Below are 12211 nucleotides of genomic sequence, written 5' to 3' on the forward strand. Positions count from 1 at the left end.
ACACCAGGTAGGAGTTTGGGCTCAGGCCGTAAGCCAGCTGGCCCCAGTGCTCTCCGCCCACCGTTTTATCTTATCAAGGCCACACATGTTGAATTCTTCATGGCGTGTTGGCACGAAGGACGGGGCGATGGCCTGATTCAACACAGCTGTCCCATACTGTGGAGAAACATCCTGTAACCCTCTGTGTCAAAGTGCTCGTGGTTCCTGTTTCCAGGCAGAGGAGATATTAATACATAATGAGCAAAGAAAACGATTCTGTATTTAGGGAATACTAACACACAAACTAAGAGGGGCATTTTCATGATAAAGGACTATTTTAGTTTTGAAGGGAAAACCAAAAAAGGTTCAGCAATTATGTCTGCCGGTCACCCAGATCTGTCAAGGAGGTTGGAAGAGATGTTAAAAGTTGCAGGAAAATTATTGCTGAGGAGAACAAAAAGACGGAAATGAATGCTCGCTCTGAGGAAAAGGCTGCAGCACAAGTTCAGTGATCATCTATCTCGTGTAACCTACCAACCAACTAACGGGCATGCGTGTGCCCATCGACACGCGTCGCTCGGAGCCAGACCCAGCCTCGCCCCTCACCCAGCGAGGAGTTACGGGGCATGGAAGGAGGCTGAGACACAGCGTGTTTGTGTATGTGCCAGACAGAGACGCTGTAAGAGAGGGGATGATATATAAAGGGAACTTCAGGTTACTGTGACAGTGCATGGATCAATTAAAATTGGTAGAAAACCCTCGTTACCAGTTCCGTAGTTGAAGAAATAACCTGTGTTGCTGCATCCCTAACACTTTGCCTCGCCCACCCTCACTCCCCCGCCATACCCCCGGTTCTCCCTATCCTCCTCTCCATTAATTGAGTGAGACGCGCTGCGGTGTGAAGAGTGCAGGGTTTTGGCAGGTCACACACAACAGACGATTGCCCAGTGAACTCTGCACCTTTTCTCTTATTAAGGCGATAATTTGGGTCTCTCGCCTCTGTCTGGCCATCCGTGTTCTTAAGAGCGGTGGATACTTAAGTCACTGAGACCTGCTGCCAAATGCAGCAGGAGACAGAGTATGATCTTATTTCCAAAAGAAACCAGGCTAAAATAACATCCACAATATTGCTAGTCTTCTACATTTAAAATTACGCTGTTGTTTTAATGAAGAATATCCTTCTGCACTACAGCAACCTTACAGCGAACTAGAGATTTTCGTCGCTATTTAATTGTTTTATGGAGAGCTGAGCTGATTAGTACTGGAAAGATTCTTAATATGGCAATGGATTTACCAATTATCAGTGAACATTTTAATGAACTAATCACATTAGTGAATTTTCAGAGTTCCATTTATTTTAAATAGCCAACCGACTAGTTTATCTTTGGTTTTATTTTCACTTTTTCATTCCACTTGTATGAGAAACCTGTGCTTGGGCTTCACAAGACAGCAGGAGAGACATGTGCGCACCGACTTCCCCCTTCCTTCTCGTCAGAGGCAAGGAAATAAAACGCTTCCCTGATTTACATCCTACTTAATCCCACTGACATTAATTTACTTAAATCTGGGTACGTTATTTGTCCAGTGAGATCTGTACAGTATGCAAAGTATGAGGGTTTGTCTGGGTCTCCTTTAAATAAAGCAGTTTAATATATCACTTCTTTTAAAACACAGCTACCTGCATCTCTCCTTCATCAGTATTTATGTTCCTAGTTCTGGAGGAGGCCAAAAAAGACTATTTCTAGCTACTAATTTATTTAAATTCCCCTTTTAAAACTTTCGTCTCGTTTCAGGAGTACCTTTCGTGCTTGGCATGTTCAGCTGTAGGAACTTAGACACCTCAACTGATAGTACTCAGCAGGAACCTTCAGGGAGATGAACAGCATGTATTTGGACATCTGAGGTAAACGAAATTTGATTATATGAATTAATTGCAGATGTGAGGTTTTTCAAGTTCTTCATGTTTTTCACGAACATACAGATTTGGTTGTTGACAGTGGCAGGAAGTTTCATTTGAATTGCTGAGGGTGGAAGAGTGTCTGACTTTGCGAGCCGGCTGAATCTCGGTCCTCTCTGAAGTCGACAGCTGGATTCTTACGGACTTCACAGGCACCAGGTTTCCATCTGCCGGTTTTCCGGACCTGGCACAGCAATTCTCAAGCGCTGGCGCTTGTGGCAACTCGTGATGCTTCATGGAGACTTACTTTCAGCTTTTGGATATGCAGGGCTAACGTCAGTGCAGTCTCAGAGCCACGACAGTACAAAATGGATTTCAGACAGCACCTGGCCTCCCCGGTGCTCCCAAAATTGCAGAGCAGCATAAGTACATAATTGCACAGCTTTTTGATAGTAGAAGACCAACTACTTTTCTTCAGCGCACATTAACATTAATCAGTTGTCTAGCTCTGGATCAATCTATAGAAGTGAAATTACAGGGACATTAGGAAGGTAAATCATGTTTATTACACGAGTGCCTAAGGCTGAGAAAGTATGAGGCTCTCCCCCACGAGACACTGTACTCCCTGCTCCAAAAAAGCTCTGAGCTGGAGAAAAGCAGCTTAATGTATATGTAAAAGTGCAGGCTGCAATTTGGTAGCAAGCATGCAGTATTTTGGTGAGGTCAGACGAGTTATGAAAATACAAATGGAAAGAAAAGAGAAAGGAGAAGAGATATTGAAAAGAGGATTGTTGGAGTAGCAGCCTCAGGAGAGGAGTGAAGCTGATGTAAAGAGATTTTGAACGCAGGGGCTGGAACAACCAGTGAACGTGGGCGAAAGTGGAGCCAGAACTGCAGAATGGCTCTGGGGGTGGTTGTCACTCCCGCCTCAGCAGCTGCTCTGATGGCTTGCTTTTTCCCCATCTGAGACCTGGTTCCCCCAGAAATGGGGACTGCTGTCATTTTAGATGTGAGCCAGAACATCCATAGTTTATTTTTTTCTCCTTCTGATCTTCCTTTCTTAAGCGGGCGTAAGGAGTGAAACACGCAGCATACATGGAGGGACGTTTGCAGTAATGTGTTGAAAACATTGGCCCAGATCTTCAAGTTTAGGAACTAAAGCTAGGTATCCACAAAGCTAAATTAGAGCAACTCTAATGCTGGTTTAAATTAAATCCGGCTGCTCGCAGCCCCATTTCTCACGTGACATAAAAACAGACATGTCCTGATGTCCCGTTATTTCTTCACTACATCAGCTCTGGGCCACCTCAGGATTTGTCCTCCGCTGAGGGAGTTCTTCTGTAACACATTGAGCTGTCTGTTTCTTCCATCTGCTCCTATCTGCGAGAACGGGGATTAGAATTTGCCTGGAGGAATCCCCTTTTTCTTTTTATAGCTCCACACTGATTCACCACGGGAAGGGGTTCAGGTATGAGGAATGTTGCAGGCTGCGAACCACATCCTGCTCAGCTGTACGCCGACAGCTTCCACTCATTGGGAAAAAAAGACTGACTCGCATCCAAGAGGACAATTTGGTCCTGTTCCGGTTATTAGACCTGCATAACTTGATATTGCTCAGGAATAGTTTTCTGGCTTTGGGAAGCTTGTTATTATCATTAGGAGACTCTGACACTCTTAGTAGGAAGAGGTAGGCTATTCTTTTGACGAAGAATAATTCTCCTCTCCATATCCTCAAGCCTACTGTTCCCCTTCCAGTTATGTCTGAAGATGACCGCTGGAACAAAAGAGCCGGTCTCCTTTCCGTGTATGAACAGGTAATTTGTAGCTGCATTCTGTCCAAGATTCTCAATAACCCAAAAAGTGTGGGGGTTTTTGACATATATCTTTGATCCAAACAATTCCTGTCCCCCAAAAGGAAATGAAACAATGACCAATCCTGCAAAGAAAACAGTAAAGAACAAGATATTATTTTAATACCTTTTTTAAAAAGGTATACTTACTTAGAAACTTTAGGTATAGCTGATCCAGGTGGGGGTAGGAGAATGCAGTGCATGAGTCCATCTCAGTGTCCCTTCCAGTTATTTTTTCTCTGATAATATGATTGGGAAGAGGATAATTATCAGCGATATCCAGTGTGAACACAGGAGCAGATTTGGAGTGCTGCCTGATTACAAGGTATTTGTCTGACACTCATCGTCATTGTATGAGAATGTTTTAATTAGCACTGAAAACATTTAGTTACCTAGACCATGTCTAGCAAAAATAGATTGTGTGCCTGATTGTTTTTTAGTGTTAAATGCTAAGTATTTGGACCTACATGGGCACACAGTGTCATCACCTGAAAACACTAAATCCTATAAATCCCTGATTTTCATTTGCAACAGAAATATCAAGAATCATTAAGACGGTCAATGTATCAACATCGATTTTGATGTTGAAAAGACTGAAAGTATCAACCAGGCAGCAGATTTCAATGCAAGGTAAACATTTTCTTGTCAGTACGGATGAACGATCACAAAGTGTGTTTTATCTACTCAAAAACAGATAATGAGCTTATAATCATGAAGAGGACAAATGATGCTGATCTGTTTCTACAAAGGCAGATCCTGTTCTGGCATCTGCACAGCTGAGTGGGAGGTATATATTTAAAGACAAGACACCACACATACAGAGCAGATTCCTGTTTGGTTCTTACAGTGGTTTATATTCAGCTCTAAATACAGTTCAGATTATATTTTCCGAATCGTTTACTTCTCTTCATTTAGTTCATCAAAGTTATTCAAATCTGGATTTTAAACCTGTGTTTCTACAAAGTTGACTGGGAGCAGATTCATTTACCTAATATAAAGGCTAGGCTCAGCACGCAGATTAAGACACCTAAATTTAGGTGTCTGCACGTAGGTGCTTACATGTGAGCTCGCTGTCGTAGCTCCCATCGTGGGCAGAGGAGGCACCTACAGTTGGTCAGCTTGATAGCTCTCAAGATTCATTGACTATTGATCAGATTTCCGTTATCTGTAAAAGAAGCTTAGATACCTAACTTGCATCTTGAAGACATGTATGGTTAGATGCCTCAAACTGCAAACTGAACCCGATCTCAGCCATTTATAAACCAGACATCTAAAGCTGAGCAAGTACTTACTGAGTCATTTCCCAGCATAATCAATGAAGATCTGGCCAGTGGAGCTTAGGGTGTGATTAATCCGATCAAATCTAAGTGTCTGGTTCACAAGGAGCCAAATCATGCTCTAAACTCCTTTGACTAGCTTGAATGGGAGCCCAGACACCTAGCTTACATACAGCATGTGCACTGTAGACACTTAAGGTTAAGTGAGACCAGTCCTACCTGAGGTGGCTACTAGAGGAGGAGATCCTCTCTTCTGGCTTCTTGCATGAAACGGGCTGTAGAACTGAGTTCAGCAGCCTCTGGATGAGCAGTCTCACAAAAAAGGTGGTGAGAAATACTTGTGATCTCGCCCACCTACGGCTTGCCCAGAGACTCTGCACGTACCAGGCTTTTCTAAGCTCTTCCTCAACCTCTAGACAAGGAGAAAAAAAGATTCCTTCATGCAGGGGTTCACCAACGATTCCTTCTTCCCATGGGAACGATTTGAGGGGGTGACTGACGCAGGACACAAGTGTGCCTTTGTATTTCAACGCAGATGTTCCAGAACAAAATTACCAAGAAAAGGCTGATGCAGCTTGTGTGACAGATTTTTGTGATTGTATGGGAAGTCCAGGATGTATTTTAAGTGACCAACTGTGTGTCATTTAATTAACTGATAGAGTGGATATGTTGGCCGTGTCAGAGAGGATGTCTAAACTCTTTCTATCAACTAATTTTATAACGAACTTAGTCCGTTTTCTGCATTTTCCCAAATGCAGGCTTCACTCTTTATCTTAACCACAGTGGGAGCAGCACCTTGCATTTTCCATCCCCTTCCCTCCCTCTAATTAAAATTCAACTATAGGTCAAATTGTTGGCTGGAAAGAGTGTATAGAGACCAGGATCTGCCTTGTATAAAAAAGCTACAAAAACAGGATGTGTTTTATTTGACTGCAGTGAACTTAATGGTCAGGGGTCATTTGCATTTAAGACACAGTTTTTCTCATGATTTTCAAATGTATTTTGTTTCCTAAATGAGAGCAAAAATAAAATGCATTTTTCTCAGCCTTTTTTCTTAAAGATCGCAAGGCACTTTATTGGCAATAATTTGCTAAATCTTGCGGTCTCCCTATACGGTGAATAAATCACTGCTTGCTTTATCTGCTTCCTCAGCTTTCAGGCTTATTTCCCTCCAGCAGGAGGGAAGACCCTGGGTGCTTTCCAATCTATAATCATTAAGAGGGCAGAAACACCATATATTTTTATGTATGACTTTTTTTTTTTCTGTTACTTGTGTTGTATTTTGTACGTCTTTCCAAACTGAAAACTCGGTAAAGGGTTCTTCCTCTCTTTCACTGGCATGCTATACTTTTCCCTTGTTTTTAACTACTCCCCAGCGAGCCCCCAGTTTGCCCTGTTCCATTCATTCCCTCTGGAAGGGTTTTCAAGTTTTGAAAGTTCACTTCAGGAAGATTTCATAATAAGAACTTAAGGAAAATAGTATAATCTTGCTTTAAAACACTTCCTTCCTCTGTTTTGCTGATGAAATATAACAATTCACAACACCATCTGGCCAGCAACTGGTACAGAACTTATTTCATTGTTTTAAATGTATTTGTTTCTTTTGGTTGTAGAGCATATAACATGAGGATTCCCTCGCTGCTGTTCTGTGGTCAGACAGACCCAGGCTACAACCTGAGATCAAGATCTGCCCAAACATTTGGAACTGGGCTAGAAATAGCCTTGGCAAATGATCTGTAGCCTTACAGTGAATTAGAATGTGAGTCCTGTGGTGGAGGGCAAAATGCAGGTCTGAATTTTGCAGCTTGGTCCATTTTCTAAAATAAGAAAAAAATCTGAAGAGAAATCCAACTTTCTCCTTCTTAAGGGGACTTCGTAGAAACTTCTTAAGCTCAAGATCAAATTCAAAATGAGAAAGGAACCTGGTTTTGATGCAACTCATAATGGATAATGGAAATACAGCTGAACGAGAAGTTTTCATAGAATCATAGAATGGTTTGGGTTGGAAGGGACCTTAAAGATCATCTAGTTCCAACCCCCCTACCATGGGCAGGGACACCTCCCACTAGAAGCTTTCTACATCATGAGCTTTCTACATCATGAGCTTTCTACAATCCCAGTTTTGAGGAATCTCACAGAACAGTTTTGGAAGTTTCGGAATGGTGCTCCAGACGCAAGTCTAGGAAGGACAGCCTCCATTCCAGAACCCAACTGACAAACCAAGTATAGTCCAGGTCTGAATTTGATCCTCCATGGATCGGAAGCACTGGTGGTGATGTGGAGGGGAAGTACTGCTCTTGAGCCTCTCACCAGATGATCTGGAGCACTTACTGCACAAGGTGAGTGAGACTACACGGCTTTCTAGGTCCTCCCTTCAAGTATATTTGAAGCATACATGAACATAGACATCTAATACAAAATTTGAGGCCTAATCCAGTGTAGATCCTAAGGTGATGCAATTTCAGTGAAACCACCTCTCCTTATCCTACAACCAAAGTTCATCTACTTCAGTCATGTGTTTTTGAAAAGACTGTGAAAATGAAGAATTACTTAAAACAGTCTCTAGTGATTATGGATGTCCTTACAGCCCTTACCATAAAGTGAATGTTATGGGGTAAATGTAGTGACCACTCAGCAACAGACGTTCACTGGCTGTCCCATGAACAGATGTTAATCTTCACTGTCAGCGCTGCTCCAGCCACAACCTTGCTGACCAAAGTCATGTTTGGTGCTGAGTTTTTGATACAGATCTTTTGATCACCAGCTTTTACATATAAGCTGTGGCCGGATAATAAGAGGCAAAGGCGAGCTTCACATTAATGACATAGGGGGTAAAGTTCTTATAATTTATTTTTAGTTCACCAAACTATTCAGACTTAGATTCTTTAAAGCAAACCTCGCTCTATACCCAACACATGATATTTTCTCACATGTTGCCTCATTTATACATGCTCGTATAACTTCCCTGTGAACTACAGCATATTGTAAAGCTGTGTCATATTCTTTTAATTTTTACACTGAAGGATTTCAAATGGAACCTAACATAATTAGATTACAGGTAATCTCTTCCCATTTTGATTCTGTTCTCAAGAGTGTTTGCAAAGAAGCTTACTTGAGTCTTAAATGCACAACTTTAAATCATGCTGACAGTGATGAATAAGAGACGCACGCTCTTAGGAAAACATACCGATGTGCAGGACAAAGCCTCATGACTTCATCCAGTGAAACTCCATCATCAGTGTCCGCGTTAAAATCCTTGACACACAATTTTTTAAACTTCTGCACAAAACCTATAACAAGTTGATTCAGAGCCTTTCTCTCTGGAATCAATGTTTATGAACATCTGCTCGTAACAACGGGCTCAGTTCCCAACGAGATGGTATGGTTCCTATTAAGGGGTAAGCCTTCGAGATAAACTGCAGTTTAGAAGCATTTTCAAACAGCCATCACCTTCCTGGTAGTATATTAAAAGAGATTATGCGTTGCCAGAGACAGCAAGCCTTGTCAGGTCAGGGCAAAACAACATTTTAAGCCGATTGGCTCATATATCTCAAGGTATGTGTGTCCTTGCACAAATTCACTTTCCCCTCAACCCAGTATTCAAGAAAATCCACCTTTCATGATGTTGATCGATCTGAAGTGTGGTCAAATTGAATCCCACTTATTATTTTGAGGTTAGGGAAGGAGAAAAAAAACCTCCAAATGCGATAGTAAATTATTGGATTATAAAGACACTTTGGGGAAAAAAGCCTGTTACTTGGTGTTTGGTGCCTCATCTTTCAGAAAGCTCTTCTTTGCATACAAATTCTGTGACAGGATAAAGCATGTTTGCACTCCAGACGTATCTGCCAAATGTTTGGGAAGCTCCATACTGCTTTACAGCCTGAAGCTGGCTTTGTTCGCCAGAGGTGAGGGGTGCCTTTATTAACAATGGTGGCTCTCTACAGTGTCCCCTGGCTTCCTTACAGGATGAAATTGGGTACCTGGTTCCTAGTAAAGACCTGGCGTAAACACCAGCCTCAGCAGTATCCGTGAGCCCACCTTCTTCAGCAGCCAGGAATGTGAATTCCCCCGCGGTCCCCGCATTTGGGCAGTCTCACTGCCAGCTGTGCGATGACCCTACAGTGGGAAACGAACTCCGTTGCTTACTGGTGTGAAACAGCTTGAGAGAGCTTGGCCACCCTCTAGTTGGCTTGTTTCACTCTATGGTCGCCATATGGGCTTGGTTAGGGAAAAGATAAATGTACAGAATTTCTGTTTCCCTGGCAAGATATTTCTACAGTGAAGGCTTCGTAGGAAACCTTCATGCTGCTTTGCCCCGAGCAGGAGGCTGACCGAACACAGATGGCTCAAGGCAGAGGAGGAAGAACGTGCTTAAAAGCCCAACTTGCATCCCCCATTCCGTGTTGTGCTCCATAAATTCTATATGAAGTGGAGCCGGGAAAAGACTATACCATGCTGCCGGAAAAAATTTATTTTGAACTGCCACAAGGAGCTTTACCTGAACGAACTGAATATATTTCTTCTCCGTCAGTCATTTACACTTCTCTGTCTGTTTCTTTCAGCAGAAAATGGAAAAGGTCATAAAGATTTAACTTTTGCGCTACTTCAGACAAGTAATTACACCTTTTGCAGGAAACACTATTATAGCAGAGCACCTACACATTTTCTTGTAGGCTCCTGTTTTCATTTGCTTGTAACTTCATGAAAATGGATCCCTTTGAGGTTTTGAAGTTTGTTGGTATCTAAGAAATAATTCTATTTATTTTAGCTTCGAGTTACTTCTGACTGTAACATCTGGTTACAGATGAGTGATAAAAAAATTCACTCTAATAGTGACTGTGCTCTGAAAACTGTCTCTATAAAATAGTGTAATGAGATTCCAGGTTCCTTTTCTTACTGTAACTCTACTTCAGATCTTCAGAGTTTACAAAAACATGTCTTCCAACTATTGTCCAGGAAAACCAACTAAGGCACACAAAAGATGAAGCTAATGTTTTGGTTTGTTGCGCATCATTGCCAATAAGACTTGATCTTCTGTCTTCTTATCTGTTCCTTTTCTTTCTCTGTTCTATGTTCTTCCTTCGCTTGATTTGAAAACTGTATGGTTTGACCATAGCTTTTCCCTCTCTTTCATCAAATCCCATCTCCTCCCGCTGTGGGAGCAGGATCGAATCTGGTTAACCAGAATCTAAAATTCTGATTCAGGAAAACATCCCAATTTCATGTTTCAAACACATTCTATGCTTCAGTTTTGATACAGCCACACGTGCCTTCTTCGGGGAGGCTTCCTAACTTTGGCATTTTCTGCGCGTAGCCATCTTGCGTTATCTCTCCAGTCAACATAGAAAGGGATCTCCAGGAAGTTACATGACATGGGATATGTAGGTAAATGACATATTTTTGGTATTGTAATGTTTTTCAATTCCCTGAAAAACTACTTGGTATTAAGGAGACATTTTAAAAAGTTGTATTGTACTGTCTGAGTGTATTAAACTTTTTTCTATGCATACTTTTCATAGATAAAAGAATACTGAAAGCTAAATCAACATTTAGAAGGAGAAAGACAGGAGAGAATACTGAAGTAACAGAAGGAGGTGAATGGAAAAATGCCAGCAAGAAAATGCTAGAGGAGACAGAAAATTTGGGAAAAGGGAAGGAGATGAAGAAAATCTATCTTGACAGACAGAGGGGACAGAAATAGCCCCTTTCATCAGGGAGTGACAGCAAGCGCTGCATACATTCAAATCCGATTCCCATGGCAGGAGCCACCAAAAGCAGGAAGAGAAGCCTGACTATGTGAAACCCGAACCTCAGCAAACCAAGGGAGCCTGCAGACAATGGCACTGAGCGAGGGCAAGCGAACGATCAGAACCAAAAGGAAGAGAAAACAGTCTTTTAGGCAGCCAGAAAAATTACATCAGCGGTCAACAATGAAGCAAAGGGCAACCCCTCCTGCTTGGAGTCTCGCTCCCATCCCTGCTTTTAACACATCCCTTCCTCAATATAATACAGTGTTTCAATATAAGATGGTGGGCTGATGCCACCACGCGTGTACAGACAAACTCTGCCTAAATCATCATTTCTGCAGAACTGGCTGATGCTAAGCTCCTGGAAATGTCTATGGCGTGATCAGGCAAGTGACGGACTGAAAGTAACACCTGAAACACAGTCACCCACAACTTTCATTTTGGGGAAAATAAACAAAAGCAAACCCAGCAGGTGGTATAGCAGCTGAGTGCATTTAATCTTATAAAATATTGATGTACTTCATGATACTGGAAAGAATAGCCATCTGCCATCTATTGTTCATAGTCCTACAAACACTTCATATCAAATCAGACATTTTGAGTGATATCCTTTGTAATGATTAGAGCAGGTTTTAAAAGTGACAAGCCTCAAAGGTTGAACAGGCAATTGTTTGAATTTAAGACTAATAGACAGGCTTGTATTTGTTCAGATACCTGCAGGATCTTCTGAGCCACTCACTCTCGGGGTACATGCCTGTGCATAAATGGTTTGTATTTTGAGTGACACAGAAAAAAACCCCATTAGCTCATGTGCCTTAAAAATGATCTGCAAGCAGGAGTGGAAATGCCATATGCCACAGAAAACACGTTGAAATCCTACACACCACAGAAGCTAAGCCAAACCTATAGCACAAACACAATTTGAAAAGGAACAGTCCAAAACCAGTTTTAAAAATTATTTTAGGACCAACAAACCACTACTCACTGCTGTCTTCAGTTCACAGAAAGCGTCATTTTGTAAAGTCAAAGTCAAGCTCTTCAGGGCCACAGTTGTGTCCTTATGTGAATTTATACGTTTAGCCCAGTGGGCTGCCTTGGGGATAAGCCACCACAGCAAAGTGCGCCAAAACTTTCATGGACTTCCAGTGTACGGTTGCCAATTCAAAGCCTGATTTTCAAAGCTGCCGTTATTCTGAAACCTCGCTCTGTCAGTTGATTACAGCTCCATTGTCGACTTGTTGAGGCAGCTGATGACAAAAGACATATGCACCAGTATGCACACAGCCCTGCAGAGCTGAGCGTGCTCTGAAGACTTGGGAAGCCTGGGAAGGAATAAGAAGCGCAAGAAGGAATCTTGAGGGGTCATCAAATTCATTCCCTCGTCCCGTGGCAAGTCTCAAATCCCACATGGCTGACTCAGCTAGGAAGCCCAGTGATAGAGTAAGGGCAGACTGTAAA

Source organism: Rissa tridactyla, chromosome 1 (assembly GCF_028500815.1).
Source record: "Rissa tridactyla isolate bRisTri1 chromosome 1, bRisTri1.patW.cur.20221130, whole genome shotgun sequence".
Lineage (NCBI taxonomy): Eukaryota > Metazoa > Chordata > Aves > Charadriiformes > Laridae > Rissa > Rissa tridactyla.